Source organism: Equus asinus, chromosome 9, assembly GCF_041296235.1.
Source record: "Equus asinus isolate D_3611 breed Donkey chromosome 9, EquAss-T2T_v2, whole genome shotgun sequence".
Lineage (NCBI taxonomy): Eukaryota > Metazoa > Chordata > Mammalia > Perissodactyla > Equidae > Equus > Equus asinus.
This window is the reverse complement of record NC_091798.1, coordinates 61,859,349-61,880,405: the sequence shown is the minus strand read 5'-3', so window position 1 is coordinate 61,880,405 and position 21,057 is coordinate 61,859,349. Positions and strand designations below refer to the sequence as shown.

The following is a 21,057-nucleotide window of genomic DNA, read 5'->3' as shown; positions in this document are numbered from 1 at the left end:
AGGCAGAGACTGTATTTTGAATCAATTTATCTTTCTCTTACAAGGCATATTAATGAGCCATGTATTCAGTAAGCCCTTGGTAGTCACTAATTTTTAAGTACCATGAATGGCAGACTGAATGGGGATAATGCTAATCTGGACCTGCTCTCTGTGATGAGAAGCATCACACACATCCTTCGGTTGGCATGCCCATAGGTCTCCTCATATTTCTTGGCTGAAAACTGGCCTAATCAAAATGGGAAATGCCACAGGAGGAAATACACAAACAGGAATACCAAAAAATGATTCTTATCCCAGTTCTTAGCAAAAACTAGAATTATATTATCCTTTATTCCTGAAAAGTTGATATTTTTCATTTAAGTTTTAAAAATATGGTGGATTATATTAACTTTCTAATGTTAAACCAAGCTTGTACTCAAGAGAAAAACTCAACATAGTCAAAATATGTGATATCTTGTTCATATATTATTGATTTTGATTTGCTAGCATTTTGCTTAGGATTTTTGCATCTCTGTTCAAAAGTAAAATTGGCCTATAATTTTTCTTTCTTACACAGTCCTTGTCATATTTTGGTATCAAGGTTATGTGTGAGTCTATATGAGACTGGAATTATTTGTCCTTTCCGTGTTAGGTAGACCTTGCCAGTGAAGCTGTCTGGGCCTGGAGTGTGCTTTGTGGAAAGATTTTTTTAAATTACTGTTTTAATTTTATTCTTAGTTATAAAACTATTCAGATTTTATATTCCTTAATGAATCAGTTTTAGTAAGTTATATTTTTTCTGGAAATTCCCTTATTTCTTCTGAAGTTTTAAATATATTGGCAGAAAATTGATCATAATATTTTCTTTTGGTTCATGTCTGCAGCATCTGTAGTGATGTCTCCTTGTCATTCCTGATAGTGGTTATAACAAACCCTGCCTTGGCCACCTAGCCTGCCAACAACACTGTAGACCTGGCTGGATGACACAATCTTGACTCAGTTGCCACATGTGCAAATAGAGGCCCTGGATGCCCCTGCTCCTGCTACACACATACCATACCTACATAGCCTATGACCTTGAGCCAGCCTAGTGTGTAGCCAACCAACAAACCCGTGTATTGCCAAACAGCTCCCAGGTGTTTTCCATTCCCTAACAGAGGTCTGAGACAGTTTGTAGTCCTTTCCTGTCTCCTCCCCTAAACCTCAACCTGGAGAGCCTTCCTGGACTCCATGCTCGATTGGGTTGCCTGCTTGGTGGTAAAACTTTCCCACTCAGCAATCAATCCTTGCTTTCTAAAGGTCTTCACTTTTTTCTTTAACAATTATTTGTGCCTTCTCTCTTTTTACTTTAGCATTCTGTCAGGAAGTTATCAATTTCATAAATCTATTAGAAAAACCATCTTTAGCCTTTGCTGTGCCTCTACATTGTATGCTTGCTTTCTATTTCATTAATGGTTGTTCTTCTCTTTATTATATCCTTTCTTCTATTTCATTTGTGTTTATTTTGCTGTTCTCTTTCTTTTTTTTTGGTATTTTCTTTATTGTGGTAACATTGGTTTATAGGATTACATAAATTTCAGGCATACATCATTACATTTCAATTTCTGTGTAGATTACATCGTGTTTATCGCCCAAAGACTAATTACAATCCATCACCATATACACATGTGCCTAATTACCCCTTTCGTTCTCCTCTCTCCTCACTTCCCCTCTGGTAACCACCCGTCCAATCTTTGTCTCTATGTTATTGTTTCTTGTTGTTTTTATCTTCTATTTGTGAGTGAGATCATATGGTATTTGACTTTCTCCCTCTGACTTATTTCACTTAGCATAATACCCTCAAGGTCCTGCTGTTCTCTTTCTAAGTTCTTGGAATGGATGCTCAACTCAGCCCTTTTTTCTTTTATTTTCCAATATATGCACAAAAAGTTATCAAATATCCTCTAATACTGCTTCAGTTGCATTTCAATCGATAGTTTCATAATCTCTCAATTCAAATTATTTTTGAGTTTTCATAATTTTGTCTAAGACCCACGGGATATTTAAGAGTATGTCCCTTAATTTCCTATCCTATGGGGTTTTGGCAATGTTATTGATTTATAGGTTCATTGCATTGTATTCAGAACGTATGGTCTGTGTTATTTCAATTCTTTTAACTTTAGTGAGACTTGTTTAGTGGCCTGTACATGATCAAATTTTACAGACGTTCCACATATATTTAAAAAGAAAGTGTATCTTGCAGTTGTTGAGTGGAATGGGCTTTCCATGTTTATATATCAAGCTTCTTAATTAGGTTATTCAAATCTTACAGATCCTTATTATTTTTTTGGTCTGCTTGTTCTAGTAATTAGTGAGAAATATACTAATATATTTCATAATGATTGTGGATTGGTGTATTTCTTTTGTAGATGTCAATTTTTGCTTTATGTATTTTGAGGCTTTTTTTATTAGGCATACACAAATTTAAAATTTTCACATCTTTCTGGTGAATTTAATCCTTCACCATTTTGAAATAAGCCTATATCTAACAAGGCTCTTGTGGTATAATAAAAAACATATATTTGGGTTTTGCTGTCTGTTCCCAGCACAGAGCTCCTAAAGTCGTTGGAATTTCCTGAGTGAGAAGAGTGTCCTTTGTATACTAATGGGATGATTCAAGGCAAGGAAGAGTATGGGAATTCTAGGGGCTAAGACTAAGTTCTATCACCGATGGCCAAGGATTTAATCAACGATGCCAACATAATGAAATCTTGATAAAATCCCCTTAACATTGGGGTTTCAAGTTGGTGAACACATCCATGTGCCAGGAAGGTGGTGAACCTCAACTCCACAGAGACAGAGGCTCCTGTGCTTGGGATCCTTCTGGACCTTGCCCTATACAGCTCTTCAACTGGCTGTTCATTTGTATCCTTTATAATAAACTGTGATAGTAAGTATAGTGCCTTCCTGAGTTCTGAGAGTCATTCTGGATTTATTGAACCTGAGGGTGGGGATGGAGCGTCATGGGAACTCCTAAATCTATAGTCAGCTGGGCAGAAGTGCAGGTAGCCTGGGGATACCTGATGGCCAGGGTGTCTGAAATGGAGGCAGTCTTGAAGGACTGAGACCTTGACTTGCTGGGTCTGGGCTTACTCCAAGTAGTGTCAGAATTGAATTGAACTGTAGGACACTCGGTTGGTGTCAGAGAATCAGAGAATTGGTATTGGAATGACGTAGTTGGTGTCAGGGACAAAAAAAACACACAGCTTTTTAACTTAAAGGCAGTTTTGTTTCCACTTTTATAGTTACTCCAGATTTCTTTTGGTGAGGAAGGCTTAACAAATATTTTTCCATTGTTTTACTTTCATTATTTTCATTGGTTTTTGATTTATCCCTTGTAAACAGCCTACAAACTGATTTTTACAATCCATTCTTAACATCCAGGTCTTTTAATTGTGCAGAATTTAATCTAATTACATTTAATTGAATTACTAATACAAGGACTAATCTCTCTGATCTCATTTTGTTCTTCCTATATGTCTACCTGTTTTAAATTTCTTTCTCTTTTTTGCCTTCTCGAAAATTTTTCTCATTCCACTTTTCAAATCTATAGGTTTGAGAGTTAAACACTTTCTTTCTATTTTAGCAATTATGTTAGAAATTAGAACCTGCATCCATAATTTATCCAAATCTAAAGTTTATCAATACCTTTACCTATCTCTGGACAATATAAGGACCTCAGAAAACTTGAAATCTTTCTATCCTACTCCTAACTTATATGCTACTATTGTTGTATTTTCCTTTAAAACTCCAAGACAAAGTTTTATTGTTTTATACTGTTTAAGTTTACCCACATAGTTACTACTTTCATTAGTCTTCTTTCTCTCTTGCAATTCAGAACTTATATCTGGAACCACTCTCATTTGCTTGAAATATATCCCTTAGAATTCCTTTTAATGAAGGTCTTCTCTAGGTTTATGTTTGTCTTTAAGTCTTTTTTTTCATCCTGGTTCTTAAAAGATACTTTTGCTGGGTATGGTATGTTAGGTTGTCAAGTTATTTTTCTCTCAGTACATATAAGACAGAGGAATGCCACTGTCTACTGCCTTCCATTGTTCTTTTTTTTAAAAAAGATTTTATTTATTTTCCTTTCTCTCCCCAAAGCTCCCCAGTACATAGTTGCATATTCTTTGTTGTGGGTCCTTCTAGTTGTGGCACGTGGGACGCTGCCTCAGCGTGGTTTGACGAGTAGTGCCATGTCTGTGCCCAGGATTTGAACAAATGAAACACTGGGCTGCCTGCAGTGGAGCGTGGGAACTTAACCACTCGGCCACGGGGCCAGCCCCCCTTCCATTGTTCTTGATGGTCAGCTCTCAGTTTAAATGCTGCTCCTTTGAAAGTAATCTGCCTCTTTAAAAAAATACTTTCTAAATTTTCTCTTTGTCTTTGGTGTTTTATAGGCTCACCAGAATGTGTCTGATTATCTAATTATGTTACTTGATATGTATATTTCTTATCCTTTTTCCTGCTTCAGACTCATTGGGGTTCTGGAATCTACTGGTTGGTATATTTTATTAGTTTTCAAAGATACTTAGCCATTACCTAAATGCTGCTTCTGCCTCATTCTTTCTTTCCTCTCCTTCTGAGAATCCAACTTTAGGTTAAACTTTCTTGACTCTTAATCTCTCTTTCAAATTTTACATTTTATATCTCTTTCTTCTTCTGTACTTTCTAAATGATATCCTCTAACCTCTCCTCTAGTTCACTAATTTTCTCTTCATCTTTAACTAATTTGTTGTTAATTTTGATTTCAATTATTACACTTCTCATTCTTAATTGTTCATTTGATTCCTTTTCAAATCTGCTTGTTCTTTTTTGGTTTTCTTTTTCTAGCTTAGATTTTCTTTCAGAACAGAGTAAACATTATTACTTTATATTCTGAGTCCGATAATTCCAATAAACGAAATCTCGGGTTTTTCTTAATGTTAATTCTTGCTTTTGGTATGTAGTCTCCTTATACACTTAGTAATTGTAGATACTGAGTTGCCCAAATTCCCTGGAAAACTACTTGTGGATATTCTTTTAGAACTGCCTATCTCATCTCTAAGGTAATTTCTCTGGGAATACTCTGAGGGTTGTATATGTGTTGGTGTACTTATGGTTCAACATTACATAGAAGATAGAGTCCTCTAGTAGTCTACCCTTTGAAAAAAGTTTATATCTTATTAGATTCCCCACCTTAGCAGTCCTTGGAATTTGTCTTCTGTTCCCAGAGCCCACAAGGTCATGTAATTCAAAGTTCAATTTTACTAGGTTCAGACAATAATCTCAAGGTAAAAGTGCTTTATGCTCCAGATTTCCTCATTCACTTAGATTTTAAACTCATAAAATCTTTACTATTTTGCTAGATATTCAATGTTTAAAGGAAGGACTTAAAAATATAGTTGTTTCAGCTTTTTAAATTGTTTTCAGCTAGAACATATGTCCTAATATCTAATCATTTACTTGATATGGAAATCAATATTTGTTCTTTAAATTATGACTACGTGAATTATGACGATGTAAACTACACATTCACAAATGGCCCATGACTACTTTTCTTTTCTAGACCAATTTTTGTTTTCCCTAAGATAATATTTTTTTGTTTTTAAATTATTTTTCTATTTATCATGAATTCAGCATCAAATTCCTAGCCAATTACCTAAATCGCCTCTCAATAACTGAAGATGTACAGATATTCTGTCAAATTTAGTCTGAAAAGTTTCTCCTGGAGATTTTTGACCTCCTGTAGTCTAGACTGCTTCCAATAACCATTATGCTTCACTTTCAATTTGTTTTCACTCTTTGTTTCATGGTTCCAAGTATTTTTTTTGGAGGTATAGTAGATTTCGAAGAATTTAGCCATGGGAAGTAAATTTTCTGAGACTTTGCATGCATGAAAACACTTATATTTTAACCTTATATTGCATTAATAGTTTGGTAAGGAATTCTAAGTTGGAAACAATTTTTCTTCAGAATTTTGAAGACAGTACTCATTTAATATCTGTCACTGTTTTTGAGAAGTCAAAAGCCATTCCAATTTGAAATATTTTACATTTGTCCTGTTTTGTTTTCCCCTCTCTGAAACTTTGAAGAATCTTTTCTTTGTCCCTAGTGTTATGAAATTTCACAATGATATGTGTCAACTTTTATCTTTTGTGGTAGGTGATACTTGGTAGGCCTTTTCTATCAGGAAACTCACATCCTTCAGTTTGAAGGGAAATTTCATGGACCATTTGTTGATGATTTCTTCCCCTCTGTTTTCTTTGTTTGCTTTCCAGAACACCTATTATTTGAGTGATAGACATTTTGCACTAGCTCTCTAATTTTCTTTCCCAGCTTATATTTCTTTGTGTCTTTGCTCCTCTTTCTGGAAGATATTCTTATCTTTATTTCTCATTCTTTGTGCCAAGTTTATCATTTATGCTATATTTTCTTCAGAGTTTTAAAAAATTTTACTCTGTTCTTTTTTGTGGATACAATATTTTCTCCTGTATTTCAGAGTGTGTTAATAAGGGATTTTTTTTCAGGATTCCCCTTGCAGAGTCTCTGTTCCCCTTAGGTTACCTTTTATAGTTGTTTTGGTCTCTATCTTTCAGTTTAGAGGAACTCCTCAGATGGCTGGTGCTCCTTGGTTGTTTGCCTCCTTGGGCCATATGACCTATTCCAACTCTAAGACCTCAGTTCACAATTCCCAAAACTATACAAGCCTATCAGGCCCGGTTTAAGAAACATGGATCTATCTCTTACTCAATGAATGGGAGCTTTATACCAGGTGTAGGCAGAAGTGAAACAAACAAAATGTTCTTCATAAGCCCTACCTCCCTCTTCCTTCCTCCGTTTCTTCCACAGCTCTAATTCTCCCTCACTCCACCTCTGTCTTTCAGGATCTCTCCTTGGCTCTTTCCCTCATTAGAGCCAGTTCAAGAAAAATATCTGATAATTTTATTGATAGACAGCATGAATGACTGATAAGGCTAACTATGTTCTCTGGTATTTTGCTTTTAATAAATGAGGACAAAACCACTTCCTGGGGATAAACCAAAGGAACAGACTCTAAGGGTGTAACTTAGTCAACATCAGAGCAAATCAGCAGAAAGGTATAAGAAAATAGACAACTCCCTTAATAAAAACACATCTTTTATCCTACAAGGCTGGCAATAGAGGGAGAATCTCTACAACAGATGATGTAACAGAACCTCATAATCCCAATTATTATCCTTCATGATTCACCTTCCCCTTCAGGATTTCCTTCTAATGATCCCTGCAACCATTCCCAGGCCATGAAGAGGCAGAGCTGTTTCTCCTTTGACATTGTGGCCCAAGAATGGACAACTGTTCTTCCTTAACACCCAAAACAGAGCAAAGTGGCAGCATTAGTAAAAGATTTTATAAACATCTAAAGAGAAATAAACATAGAAATGGCATGAAACTAGATCATCAGGCGTATCAGAGGTGACCTACTATTTGTAGGTACTAGCCCTACTCCATCCTAATCCCTGTTCAGCCCTATATTATCAGTTTTATGCTAGTTTCCAGCATTTAGGAGCATAAGACTAGATAGTCTGGGCCAGCCCTGATGGCCTAGTGGGTAAAGTTTAGCACTTCGGCAGCCTGGGTTCAGTTCCCAGGCACAGAACCACACCATTTGTCCATCAGTAGCCATGCAGTGATGGAGGCTCACACAGAAGAACCAGAAGGACTTACAATTAGAATATACAACTAAGTACTGGGGCTTTGGGGAGAAAAAAGGAAAAAAAAAAAACAAGACTAGATAGTTTGATTCCTCTTATTTCAAAAACAAGAGATGAAGGCTCAGAAAGAAGCCACCTCCTACTCTGCTGACTCAAGGTCTTTCTTCTGGCAGAAGCTGCAGACTGGTGGACTATGGACTACGGACTACATCTGGTTCACAGATATATTTTGTTAGCTCTGCTCTACTTAAAAATCAACTTTTAAGAATTTAGTCATTAGCATTGAAAATTTGGAGAGATCATATTTTTAAAAAGCAAAAAACATTTTCTAGCATTAAAGACACACACACACACACACACACACACACACACAAACACACAAGATCTGGAAACATGTGGCCCCCATTCCCACATGTTCAACATTTGGCTGTAGTTGAGCATCAGCTGCCTCTTTGCAAATAGGTATGTGTCCTCCAATTTGCTAGAGCCTCCTTCTGGTCAACTTCACTCATTTATGTTGTCTCCCCGCCCTTAGCATTTGCAACACTTCCTTCTGAGCTGCATTTCTGTGTCTGAGGACCTACTCTCCCAGGTGATGGACTGGGAAGGACCATCAGAAATCATCTTCCCCTTCAGGGGAGACTCCACCTATCTCAGGGCTGTGGCCTTGCAGACCTAAGTATATATCATACTATAGTCCCAATATTCATATGAGAGGTGTACACTTACAATGGGGAGCTTTGTTATAAGGAGGGCTTTTGCCCAAGAGCCAGTACCATCCAGTGGCAAGTTTGGAAATGGATGGTATCTAAGGACTATGTTGACATACACACAGCAAGGTGAAAATGTTAATGTTTACATCCCTGAGATTCTGGGCTTAGTTACTGTTATCCAAATGAGATACATTGTGTGAGAAATCCTTTAAAGGATAATACAACCTAAGTAAAAAGAAAAGGGCAAAGTGTCAATTGCTAGAAAAATACAAGTATTTTGAGTGCCTTGGTTTTGGCATTAAAGCAACTGAAATAGGTGAGATTGGTAAATCTACTTTTTAGGCATCCAGGGTGGCATTTTCACAGCTAAATCCCTACAAAGAAATTCCTAATAAGAAAAACAAACCGCCAAGAGGAGGCGGAGCAAAATGGCAGGGTGATCTGACCCGGGACTCTCTCCCCTCCAAAGTACCACAAAGGACTGAAAAAAAAAACCCCCCTGAATTTCAGCTAATGAACCTAATGCCAGGACTCAGAGACCTACAGTATCAAAAGACAGAAGACGGAGCCCCTACTGCCCACCTCGGAGGAGCTGGAACAGGGTAAGAGAGAACATCGCTCCATCCCCTAGAAACTGGGATCGCCATGTGGGTCCAGGAAGGAGGAGGGGAGGAGCCACGTGACCAGGGGATCATCTAGGACTCCCGCCGCCGGTACAGTGGAAACCCGCTGACGGGGGAAAGCTTCCGTGCCCAGGGACCCCATAAATGCAGGGTCCGGGGAGACCAGAGAACAGAGCTGATCAAATCCAGATCGGTGTGCGAGAGAAACCGCCCCCGCCCCCACCCCGGCAAAGCGCACTGTGCGCCGCCATCTTGCCTGAAGGCAGAGAGCTCAGAACACACGGCTCTCGATGCCCATCTAGTGGTGACAGGCTGTAACTGCAACCGAATTCTACCACCATGCGAAAAAACTGCTCCTCTACCATCCAGCAATTTATAAAAGCCCCAGACCACAAGGAAAACAATAAAAACATAGAATTAAGTCCTGAGGACTTGGAATTAGGTAAACTAAATGAAAATGAGTTCAGAGCAGCTATAATCAAAAAACTCAATGAGGTAGAGGGAAAGATAGAGAAACAAGCCGAGTTCTGGAGTTACTTCACAAAAGAGATTGAAATTATAAAGAAGAATCAAATAGAATTACTAGAGATGAAAAACACAATGGACCAGATAAAACAGAATACAGATTCCCTGAATGCCCAGGTAGACTCCATAGAAGAGCAAACTGGCATAATCGAAGATAGGCTGAATGGCTCCAGACAGAGGAAGACAGAGAACTAAGGATTAAAAGGAATGAGGAAAGTATTAGAGAGATAGCAGATTCAATGAGGAGAAAGAATTTAAGGATCATAGGAATTCCCGAGAACGTGGAAAAGGAAAATGGAGCAGAAAGTGTGCTTAATGAAATTATAGAAGAGAACTTCCCAAATTTAGGATTGAGGGAGAAATGTGTGTAGAGGAAGCTTTCAGATCTCCTAGATTTGTCAATTTAAAAAGACCTACTGCAAGGCATATAGTAGTACAAATGGCAAAAATGAATGACAAAGAAAGAATACTCAGGGCTGCAAGACAAAAGAGAATTACCTACAAAGGAGCCCCTATCAGACTTTCAGCGGATTTCTCTGCAGAAACCTTACAAGCTAGGAGAGAATGGAGTGACATATTCAAAGCTTTAAAAGATAAAAATCTTCAGCCAAGAATACTCTATCCAGCAAGAATATCCTTCAGATATGAGGGAGAAATTAAATCTTTTCCAGACAAACAAAAGTTAAGGGAATTTGTAACCAAAAGTCCTCCACTACAAGAAATCCTCAAGAAGGCTCTCATACCTGAAAAAAGAAAAAAGGGAGAAAGGGGTCACAAACCACAGAGTAGGGAGACAGGTAAACAGAACCAGAATAGGATAGCAAATATTCAACTATAGCATTAGGATAAAGGTAAGGAAACTACCAAAGCAAAGATGATCTTATCACTCTAACTACAAACTCATAACACAAGTTGGAACAAGAAGTGAAAATCATAATTTAGGAGGGGAAGAGCAAAGGGACTAAATTAGTCTAGGCCAAGTAAGTAAGAGATCACCAGAGAACAGACTATATTATATACGAGATTCTAAATACAAACTTCAGGGTAGACACTAAACTAAGCAACAGAACAGAGACACAAAACATAAATAAGCAAAAATATAAGAAACCCAGCATAAGAAATTGCAGTATCAAATGGGTAGGATAAAGCACACAGGAAGAGAAAAGCAGGAAAGCCAGATAATGAGCAACAGATTGACAGCTTTAAGTCCACATGCATCAATAATCACTCTCAATGTAAACGGATTGAACTCTCCAATAAAAAGACAGAGAGTGGCTAAATGGATTAAAGAACAAGATCCAACAATTTGTTGCCTCCAGGAAACACACCTCAGCCCCAGGGACAAACACAGGCTCAGAGTGAAGGGGTGGAGGACAATACTTCAAGCTAATAGCAAGGAAAAAAAAGCAGGTGTTGCAATTCTTATATCAGACAAAGTGGATTTCAAAATAAGACAGGTAAAGAGAGACACACAGGGACAATATATAATGATCAAAAGGACACTTCATCAAGAAGAAGTAACACTTATAAATATCTATGCACCCAACATAGGAGCACCAAGGTTCATAAAGCAACTATTAACAGACCTAAAGGAAGATGTTAAAAACAACACAATAATAGTAGGGGACCTCAACACCCCACTCACATCAATGGACAGATGATCCAGACAGAAAATCAACAAAGAAATAGTGGAGCTAAACGAAAAACTAAAACAATTGGACTTAATAGACATATATACATCACTTCATCCTAAAAAAGCAGAATACACGTTCTTCTCAAGTGCACATGGAACATTCTCAAGGATAGACCATATGTTGGGAAACAAGGCAAGCCTCTACAAATTTAAAAAAATTGAAATAATAACAAGCATCTTCTCTGATCATAATGCTATAAGGCTAGAAATTAATTACAAGAAAAAAGCTGAGAAAGGCACAAAGATGTGGAGACTAAACAATACACTACTGAACAAGCAATGGATCATTGAAGAAATTAAAGAAGAAATCAAAAAATACCTGGAAACTAATGAAAATGATAACATGCCATACCAACTCATATGGGATACAGCAAAAGCTGTATTAAGAGGAAAATTCATCGCAATACAGGCACATCTTAACAAACAAGAAAAATCCCAAATAAGTGATCTTAAACTACACCTAACTGAACTAGAGAAAGAAGAACAAATAAAGCCCAAAGTCAGCAGAAGGAGAGAAATAATAAAAATCAGAGCAGAAATAAATACTATTGAAACGAAAAAGGCGGTAGAAAGGATCAATGAAACAAAGAGCTGGTTCTTTGAGAAGATAAATAAAATTGACAAACCCCTAGCCAGACTTACAAAGAAAAAAAGGGAGAAAGCTCAAATAAACAAAATCAGAAATGAAAGAGGAGAAATGACAACAGACTCTGCAGAAATACAACGGATTATAAGAGAATACTACTAAAAACTCTATGCTAACAGAATGGATAACCTAGAGGAAATGGATAAATTCTTGGACTCCTACAATCTCCCAAAGCTCACTCAAGAAGAAGCAGACAATTTGAACAGACCAATCACAAGGAAAGAGATTGAAACAGCAATCAAAAACATCCCAAAGAATAAAACCCCAGGACCAGATGGCTTCCCTGGGGAATTCTACCAAACTTTCAGAGAGAATTTAATACCTATCCTTTTCAAGCTATTCCAAAAAATTAGGGAGGATGGAACACTTCCTAACACATTCTATGAGGCCAACATCACGCTGATACCAAAGCCAGACACGGACGCCACGAAAAAAGAGAACTATAGGCCAATATCACTGATGAACATAGATGCAAAAATTCTAAACAAAATTTTGGCCACCAGAATTCAGCAATTCTTCAAAAGGATCATACATCATGATCAAGTGGGATTCATACCAGGGACACAGGGATGGTTCAACATCCGCAATCAATCAACGTGATACACCACATCAACAAACTGAGGAATAAAAACCACATGATCATCTCAATAGATCCAGAGAAAGTATTTGACAAGATTCAACAGCCATTTATGATAAAAACTCTGAACAAAATGGGCATAGAAGGGAACTACCTCAACATAATAAAGGCCATATATGACAAGCCCACAGCCAACATCATACTCAATGGGCAAAAACTGAGTGCCATCCCCCTGAAAACAGGAACGAGATAAGGATGCCCTCTATCACCACTCTTATTTAACATAGTACTGGAGGTCATGGCCAGAGCAATCAGGCAAGATAAAGGAATAAAAGGAATCCAAATAGGGAGGGAAGAAGTGAAACTCTCACTGTTTGCAGACGACACGATCTTATATATAGAAAACCCCAAAGAATCCATTGGAAAACTCTTAGAAGTAATCAACAACTACAGCAAAGTTGCAGGGTATAAAATCAACTTGCATAAATCAGTAGCATTTCTATATTCTAACAATGAACTAACAGAAAAAGAACTCAAGAACACAATACCATTCACAATTGCAACAAAAAGAATAAAATACCTCGGGGTAAATTTAACTAAGGAAGTGAAGGACCTATATAATGAAAATTACAAGGCCTTTCTGAGAGAATTGGATGACGACATGAGATGGAAAGACATTCCATGTACATGGATTGGAAGAATAAACATAGCTAAAATGTCCGTTCTACCTGAAGCAATCTACAGATTCAACGCTATCCCAATCAGAATCCCAATGACATTCTTTACAGATTTAGAACAAAGAATCCTAAAATTTATATGGGGTAACAAAAGACCCTGAATTGCTAAAGCAATCCTGAGAAAAAAGAACAAAACGGGAGGCATCACAATCCCTGACTTCAAAACTTACTACAAAGCTACAGTAATCAAAACAGCATGGTACTGGTACAAAAACAGGTGCACAGATCAATGGAACAGAATTGAAAGCCCAGAAATAAAACCACACATCTATGGACAGCTTATTTTCGACAAAGGAGCTGAGTGCATACAATGGAGAAAAGAGAGTCTTTTCAACAAATGGTGCTGGGAAAACTGGAAAGCCATATGTAAAAGAATGAAAATTGACCATTCTTTTTCACCATTCACCAAAATAAACTCAAAATGGATCAAAGACCTAAAGGTGAGACCTGAAACCATAAGGCTTCTAGAAGAAAACGTAGGCAGTACACTCTTTGATATCAGTATTAAAAGGACCTTTTCGGACACCATGTCTTCTCAGAGAAGGGAAACAATAGAAAGAATAAACAAATGGGACTTCATCAGACTAAAGAACTTCTCCAAGGCAAATGAAAACAGGATTGAAACAAAAAAACAACCCACTAACTGGGAAAAAATATTTGCAAGTCATATATCTGACAAAGGCTTAACATCCATAATATATAAAGAACTCTCACAACTCAACAACAAAAAATTAAACAACCCCATCAAAAAATGGGCTGGAGACATGAACAGACATTTCTCCAAAGAAGATATACTGATGGCCAATAGGCACATGAAAAGATGCTCATCATCGCTGATCATCAGGGAAATGCAAATCAAAACTACACTAAGGTATCACCTTACACCCATTAGAATGACAAAAATATCTAAATGTAATAGTAACAAATGTTGGAGAGGTTGTGGAGAGAATGGAACCCTCATACACTGCTGGTGGGAATGCAAACTGGTGCAGCCACTATGGAAAACAGTATGGAGATTCCTCAAAAAATTAAAAATAGAACTACCATACAATCCAGCCATCCCACTACTGGGTATCTATCCAAAGAGCTTGAAGTCAGCAATTCCAAAAGTCCTATGCACCCCAATGTTCATTGCAGCATTATTTACAATAGCCAAGACATGTGCCCATCAACAGATGAATGGATAAAGTGCCCATCAACAGACGAATGGATAAAGAAGTTGTGGTATATATATACAATGGAATACTACTCAGCTGCAAAACAGAACAAAATCATCCCATTTGCAACAACATGGATGGACCTTGAGGGAATTATGTTAAATGAAATAAGCCAGTTAGAGAAGGATAATCTCTGTATGACTCCACTCATATGAGGAATTTAAAAATGTGGACAAAGAGAACAGATTAGTGGCTACCAAGGGAAAGGTGGGGTGGGGGGTGGGCACAAAGGGTGAAATGGTGCACCTACAACACAAATGACAAACATTAATCTACAACTGAAATCACACAAGATTGTAACCTATCATTAACTCAATAAAAAAAAAAGGAACAAAAGAAAAACCATCTTGGAGATTGGAATTCTAACTTCTTGTTAATATAGCAAGCAGAAAAGAGGAAAGAACACTGCAGTGTGAACTAGTAGAAAAACAATTAAACTAGGAGCCAGGAGAGTTCCAGTTTGGTCCCAGCCATGCCACCAACTAACTCTGTGACCTGATCACTATTACTTAATTCTCCAGGTTTCCATTTCCTCATCTATATGACATGGAGGGTGAAATTAGATGATATTTAACAGACCCTCTGGGCTGTAACACTGTAATTCAAGGGCAAAATTTCATCAAAGTACTTTAAATCTTAAGTCAGATAAATCAAAGAAAAACACAAATATCAAAAGAGAAATCTGACATGGTAATTTCTTTGCATTAAAATTTATCTGGAACTGAATGATATGCATCCATAAAATGAGAGCTAAATAAATACACAAGGTATCAGATTAAATTCTGCTTCCACGTAGAAGCAAAAATATTTTTTCTGTAGATAGCCAACTTAAATGGATCCTTGGAAACCATATGCAATTCTTCCAAAACAACCATAAAAATTTAACTGATTTAAACATTTACTAAAGTCCTTTCGTTTGCGTTCTCCAGTGAACTTGCAGTGGTCTTACAAGAGGTAAAACAGGAAGCAAAATAAGCCTTCCTGAGCCCTTTGTGATTATAACGTTGAGGGACAGATTCTCTAGAATGAACAATGGACAATGAAATAGTCTGGCCAAACTAAACACTTTCTGTGAGCAGACTGCGCCTTTATCTCAGCCAAGTAATCATTTTTATCCCATGAAAAATATCTAAAATCATGCCAAATTGTATCACTGCCACTGAAATTGGAATGGCTTCAACATCCCATAAAAACAGTGACACTTAATGAATTGCTTCAGTGAAATCATGCTGGAGAGAAAACAGATGAACAATTTTATTGTCTTACATGTGGTTCAAAAGATAGGATCAACACAGGTAATCACTGGTGTCCTTCATGCCAGGACTACCACCTGAGGTAAGCACACCTGGATTCCCATGAACTTGTTGGTTTATGCTGACTAAAGTGAAGTGATTAATGCCACTGGGAAGCAGGCTAAAATAATATATGCAAAAGGAGCAGCACCAAATAGCTTGAAGCACACCGACAGAAGACGAAATCACAAAGTGAGACAGAACCAGTTTGCACACCTTGAGACACCATATTACAAGAATTTAGACCATGACAGAACAGTGTATTGAATTCCATGAGGTCTAACCTACAAAAGAAATCTAAAATATTTAATGTCTCAAGAAATACCTGAGAATCCAGTAATCTTATACACGCTTGCTTGGAAGTTTAAAAAAGAAATACACCAGGGGGTCAGCCCTGTAGCCGAGTGGTTAAGTTCCCGAGCTCTGCTTCAGCGGCCCAGGGTTTTGCCGGTTCTAATCCTGGGCGCAGACATGGCACCGCTCATCAAGCCATGCTGAGGCAGCATGCCACAACTAGAAGGACCCATAACTAAAAATACACAAGTATGTACCTGGGGGCTTTGGGAGAAAAAGGAAAAATAAAATCTTTAAAAAAAAAAGAAAAGAAATACACCATAGTTTTTTCCTTCTTACATTGTCCTTTAGTTCTTCTTTCTGTCTGCAGTGACTGCAGAATGGAGGGATCATAGCCAAGGTATCACAGATAGAATTGGACATCTTAAGTGAGGTATTTAAAGTTCACGCCAAGAAAAGCCAAATACAGGCAAAGAACTGAAGTTCAAATATACCCGATACAGGGACATTTTCACTCTGACAGATAAATAACATCCGTCTGACTTGACTATTCTCACCGTCTCAGATGACATCAAAGTCACTTTTTATCTTTGGTCTTCTTAGCTGTTTTGTACTTATTTTTTAACATCTGGGTTCAATGATCCGATAACCTGTAACACCTCAAACAGCCAGTGAGGACACGGCTTGGTGGCAGTCACGGGAGAGGTGGTTTGCAATATCCTTTCCCATTCCCCTGTTCAGAAGATCTCAGCCTTTTCATGGCGAACGTCATGACTTCTCAGGCTAAACCTAAACAGATTTCCTCTCTATTTTAGTGTTTCATATTTTCCCTGGGTTAGGAAAAAGGAAAATGTTTTGTTTTAATGGGTGCTGCTGATCTGCAGGTTACTAAATCTGTGAGATATATTAAGGACATGATCATGTTATATGCCTATTTATGCTCATAATTTGAAAGTGAGATTGGCCACATATAAATGGCCGGTAGATAATCAAGATGTTTCTGGGTTAACACATTTTCACTGCAGGATCACTTCCCCATAGATGCTGAGTTGGGGCTTCTCTCTCTCTCTCTTTTTTTTTAAGTATGAAAGCCATTGCAATAGCCACTCTAGAAAATTTCTTTGCAGGTGATCTTAACACTGTTTGGGCAGCCTTAGATCCTCTTTACTCCTTGACCCTGATGGGCTCTGTAAATTACTATCTGGTATCAGAGTGACTATCAGTTCAACTGTCAAGTGCCCTGAAGAGCCCAGGAAGACACACTAGAAGAGACAGAAGCTCCGAGGTTCACGCTTGCAAAGGGGTCGTTGAACACAGTGCTTCTTGGTCTTTTCCACCAAAGGACCCCAAAGGCAGAGGAGAGTCAAAGAAACCTGGGGTATAGACAGAATTACCTCCAAGCCAGAGGATTCTTGGAAGTCTCACGTGCTATGTGGAAAATTCATTTGAATTTTGAATTCTACTCCACATATATCAGCATTTGCTTTCATACAATTTTTTAAAAAAAATTTACCAAGCTATAGAACTTTTCCTTCAAATAATATGTTAAATTTATGCTTGAGAAGATAACACCATGTTTGTCTTGGGGATTTTAGAAACCACCTTCAATCCCCCACCACTTCTATGCTCTCCCCAAATGTTCACATAACTCAGTATGAGGCGCAGGGACATTTCATTTAATTACAGGTTAAATACTTTCTCATGAACTCTTCTCTAACTCATTGCCAACTAGGTGTGTTTCCTTATTTCTACATCCTTTGAATTCCTTCCAGTTCTCTAAGATCAGCTTAGGATTTATTTTTTTCCAAGTCTTCTCTGGTTTCTCTGTCCAACAATATTTCCTTTCTCCTCTCTTTTAGCACATCTTGTTTGCCTCACATATTCTTCACTTGATCATATATAATCCTGTACTAGAGCTATTTGTATCTTTTGTCTTTTTTTCCAACTTTATTGAGATATCATTGACACAGAACATATGTAACTTTAAGGTGTGCAAAGTATGATTTGATACACATACACTTTGCGAAATTATTACCAAAATAAAGTTAGTTAACACCTCCATTCTCTCACATTTTTACCTATTTTGCGCATGTGTGATGATAACATTTAAGATCTACTCTCTTAAAAACTTTCAAGTATATAATACAGTAGCGTTAATTATAGTCACCCTGCTGTATATTAGATCCCAGAACATAGTTATCCTATAGCTGAAGTTTGTACCCTTTGGCCAGCATCTCTCCATTTCCCCTATGTCCTAGCCCCTAGCAACCATCATTCTACTCTATTTCTTTGAGTTCAGCTTTCTTAGATTCCACATATGAGAACATACAGTATCTGTCTTTCTCTGTCTGACTTATTTCACTTAGCATAATGCCCTCAAGGTCCGTCCATGTTGCAAATGGCAGGATTTCCTTTGTTCTCATGACTGAATAATATTCCACTGTATATATATATACTACATTTCTTTATCCATTCATCCATTGATGAACACTTACACTGTTTCCATGTCTTGGCTATTGTGAATAATGCTGAGATGAACATGAGAGTGCAGGTATCTCTTTGAGATAGCAATTTCATTTCCTTCAGATATATATACGGAAGTGGGATTTCTGGATCATATAGTAATCCTATTTTTAATTTTTTGAGGAACCTCCATACTGTTTTCTATAGTGGCTGCACCAATTTATATTCCTACCAGCAACGCAGAGGGGTTCCCTTTTCTCCACATCTTCGTCAATACTTGTTATCTCTTGTCTTTTTGATGATAGCCATTCTAACAGGTATGAGGTGATATCTCATTGTGGTTTTGATTTGCATTTCCCTGATGATTAGTGATGTCGACATCTCTTTATGTACTTGTTGGCTGTTTGTATGTCTTCTTTGGAAAAATGTCTATTCAAGTCCTCTGCCCATTTTTTAACTGGATTTTGTTGTTGTTGTTATTGAGTTGTATGAGTTCCTTATACATTTTGGATATTAACCCCCAATCAGATAGATAGCTTGCAAATATTTCCTCCCATTCCATAGGCTACCCTTCCATTTTGCTGATTGTTTCTTTTGCTATGCAGAAGCTTTTTAGTTCAATATAGTCCACTTACTTATTTTTTGCTTGTGCTTTTTGTGTCATATCCAAAAAATCATGGCCAAGACCAAAGTCAAGGAACTTTTGCCTATGTTTTCTTCTAGTAGTTTTACAATTTCAGGCCTTACATTTAATCTTTAATCCAGAGCCAGCCGTGATGGCCTAGTGGTTAAAGTTGGGCACTCACTGCTTCGGCGGCCCGAGTTTGTTTCCCAGTTGCAGAACCAGAACCCCTGTCTGTCAGTTGCTATGCTATGGTGGTGGCTCACAAAGAAGAATGACTTACAACTAGGATATACAACAATGCACTGGGGCTTTGAGGAGGAAAAAAAGTTATCAAGTCTTTAATCCATTTCAAGTTAATTTTTGTGAGTGATGTAAGATAGGGGTTCAATTTCATTTTTCTGCATGTGTTTATCCAGTTTTCCCAACACCATTTATTGAAGAGACTATCCTTTCCCCATTGAGTATTCTTGGCTCCTTTGTCAAATATTAGTTGACTGTATATGGGTCAGTTTATGTCTGGGCTCTCAATTCTGTTCCATTAGTCTCTGTGTCTGTTTTTATGCCAATACCATACTGGTTTGATTACTATAGCTTTCCAATAGAGCTTGAAATCAGGAAGTGCGATGCCTCCAGCTTTGTTCTTCTTTTTTAGGATTGCTTTGGCTATTTGGGGTCTTTTTGTGGTTACATGTGAATTTTAGGATTTGTTTTTCTATTTCTGTGAAAAATGCCACTGGAATTTTGATAGGGACTGCATTGAATCTATAGATGGCTTGGGGTCTTTTGTCTTGAATCATATTCAGAATAATTTCAAAAACTTCTTAAGGGTAATTTCCTATGTGTATCACTTATCTACTGCTACATAACAAGCCATCACAAAACCTCGTGACTTAAAACAGCAACAATCCCTTTTTTCTTGTGATTCTAGAGTCAACAATTTGGGCTGGGCTCATGCGGGCAGTATTCTGTTTTATCTCATCCAGGATCACTAAGGCGACTGGCAGTCATCTGGTAGCTCAGCTGGGGCTGGAGGGACTAACGTGCACGCTCATGTATCTGGGGCCTTGATACTAGCTATTGGCGGGGCCTTGCATCATTTGTTAGTCTAGCCCAGACTTTCTTTCATGGTTGCAGGAATATTCCAAGAGGTGAAGCAGGAAGCTGCAAGGCATTTTGAAGCCTTGGCCCAGAACTTGCACAATTTCACTTTTGCCACATTCTGTTGGTCAAAATAGACCACAAGGCCACCAGAGATTCAAGGAGTGGGGAAAAAGACTATCTCTTGATAAGAAAAGCTGAAAAATCTTGTAGCCATATTTTTGAGCCAAGCACACTATGCCTCCTCCTTCTGTCAATTTAACAGCAAGTATCACAGTGAAGGCAACTATTGGATACTAGCTGAAATGAACTCAATGTTCTGGTGCTTTTATTACACCCACCTTGAGTCAACCATAGGATAAGAAAAGATTTGAAGGAAAAAATTAAGCTTGATAAGATTGATCTATAACTCATTACTTGGACTCATTTTCTTTTTAAAAATTGCCTAGATCCAAACACACATGTTTTATTTTAAAGGAATAGCTGTACCTCAAAGAAAAAGGCACATGCTTTGAAGGCTGACAATAAATCAACAGTTACTATATCTGAGACTAGGTACTATGAATACTAAAAAGCTTTGCTCATTGATATATTCATTTATTGATCAAACGTTCATTCAGTGCTTGCCATGTATCAGACTCTGAGGTATTTGCCCAGGATGCATAATCTAGTAGAGAAGAGGGATATACAAATGGATAATTGTAACATATGATGGTTCATAATTACAATGATAGATATATGCACAGAACATAGAAACACATTAAAAAATAAAATTCATTAAAAAAATTTGCAATTGGTTGTGTGACAAGACACACATGGATCTCCTAGTTGCTAAATAGGTATGTGTACATATCAGTTTTATG

General features: G+C 37.5%; 1 protein-coding gene across 3 annotated transcripts in view; it reads right to left on the bottom strand.

Moving 5' to 3' along the window:
* The window catches only part of MCC (MCC regulator of WNT signaling pathway), a 405,770-nt gene that overhangs the window by 304,343 nt on the left and 80,370 nt on the right, over positions 1–21,057 (bottom strand). The window lies entirely within an intron of this gene.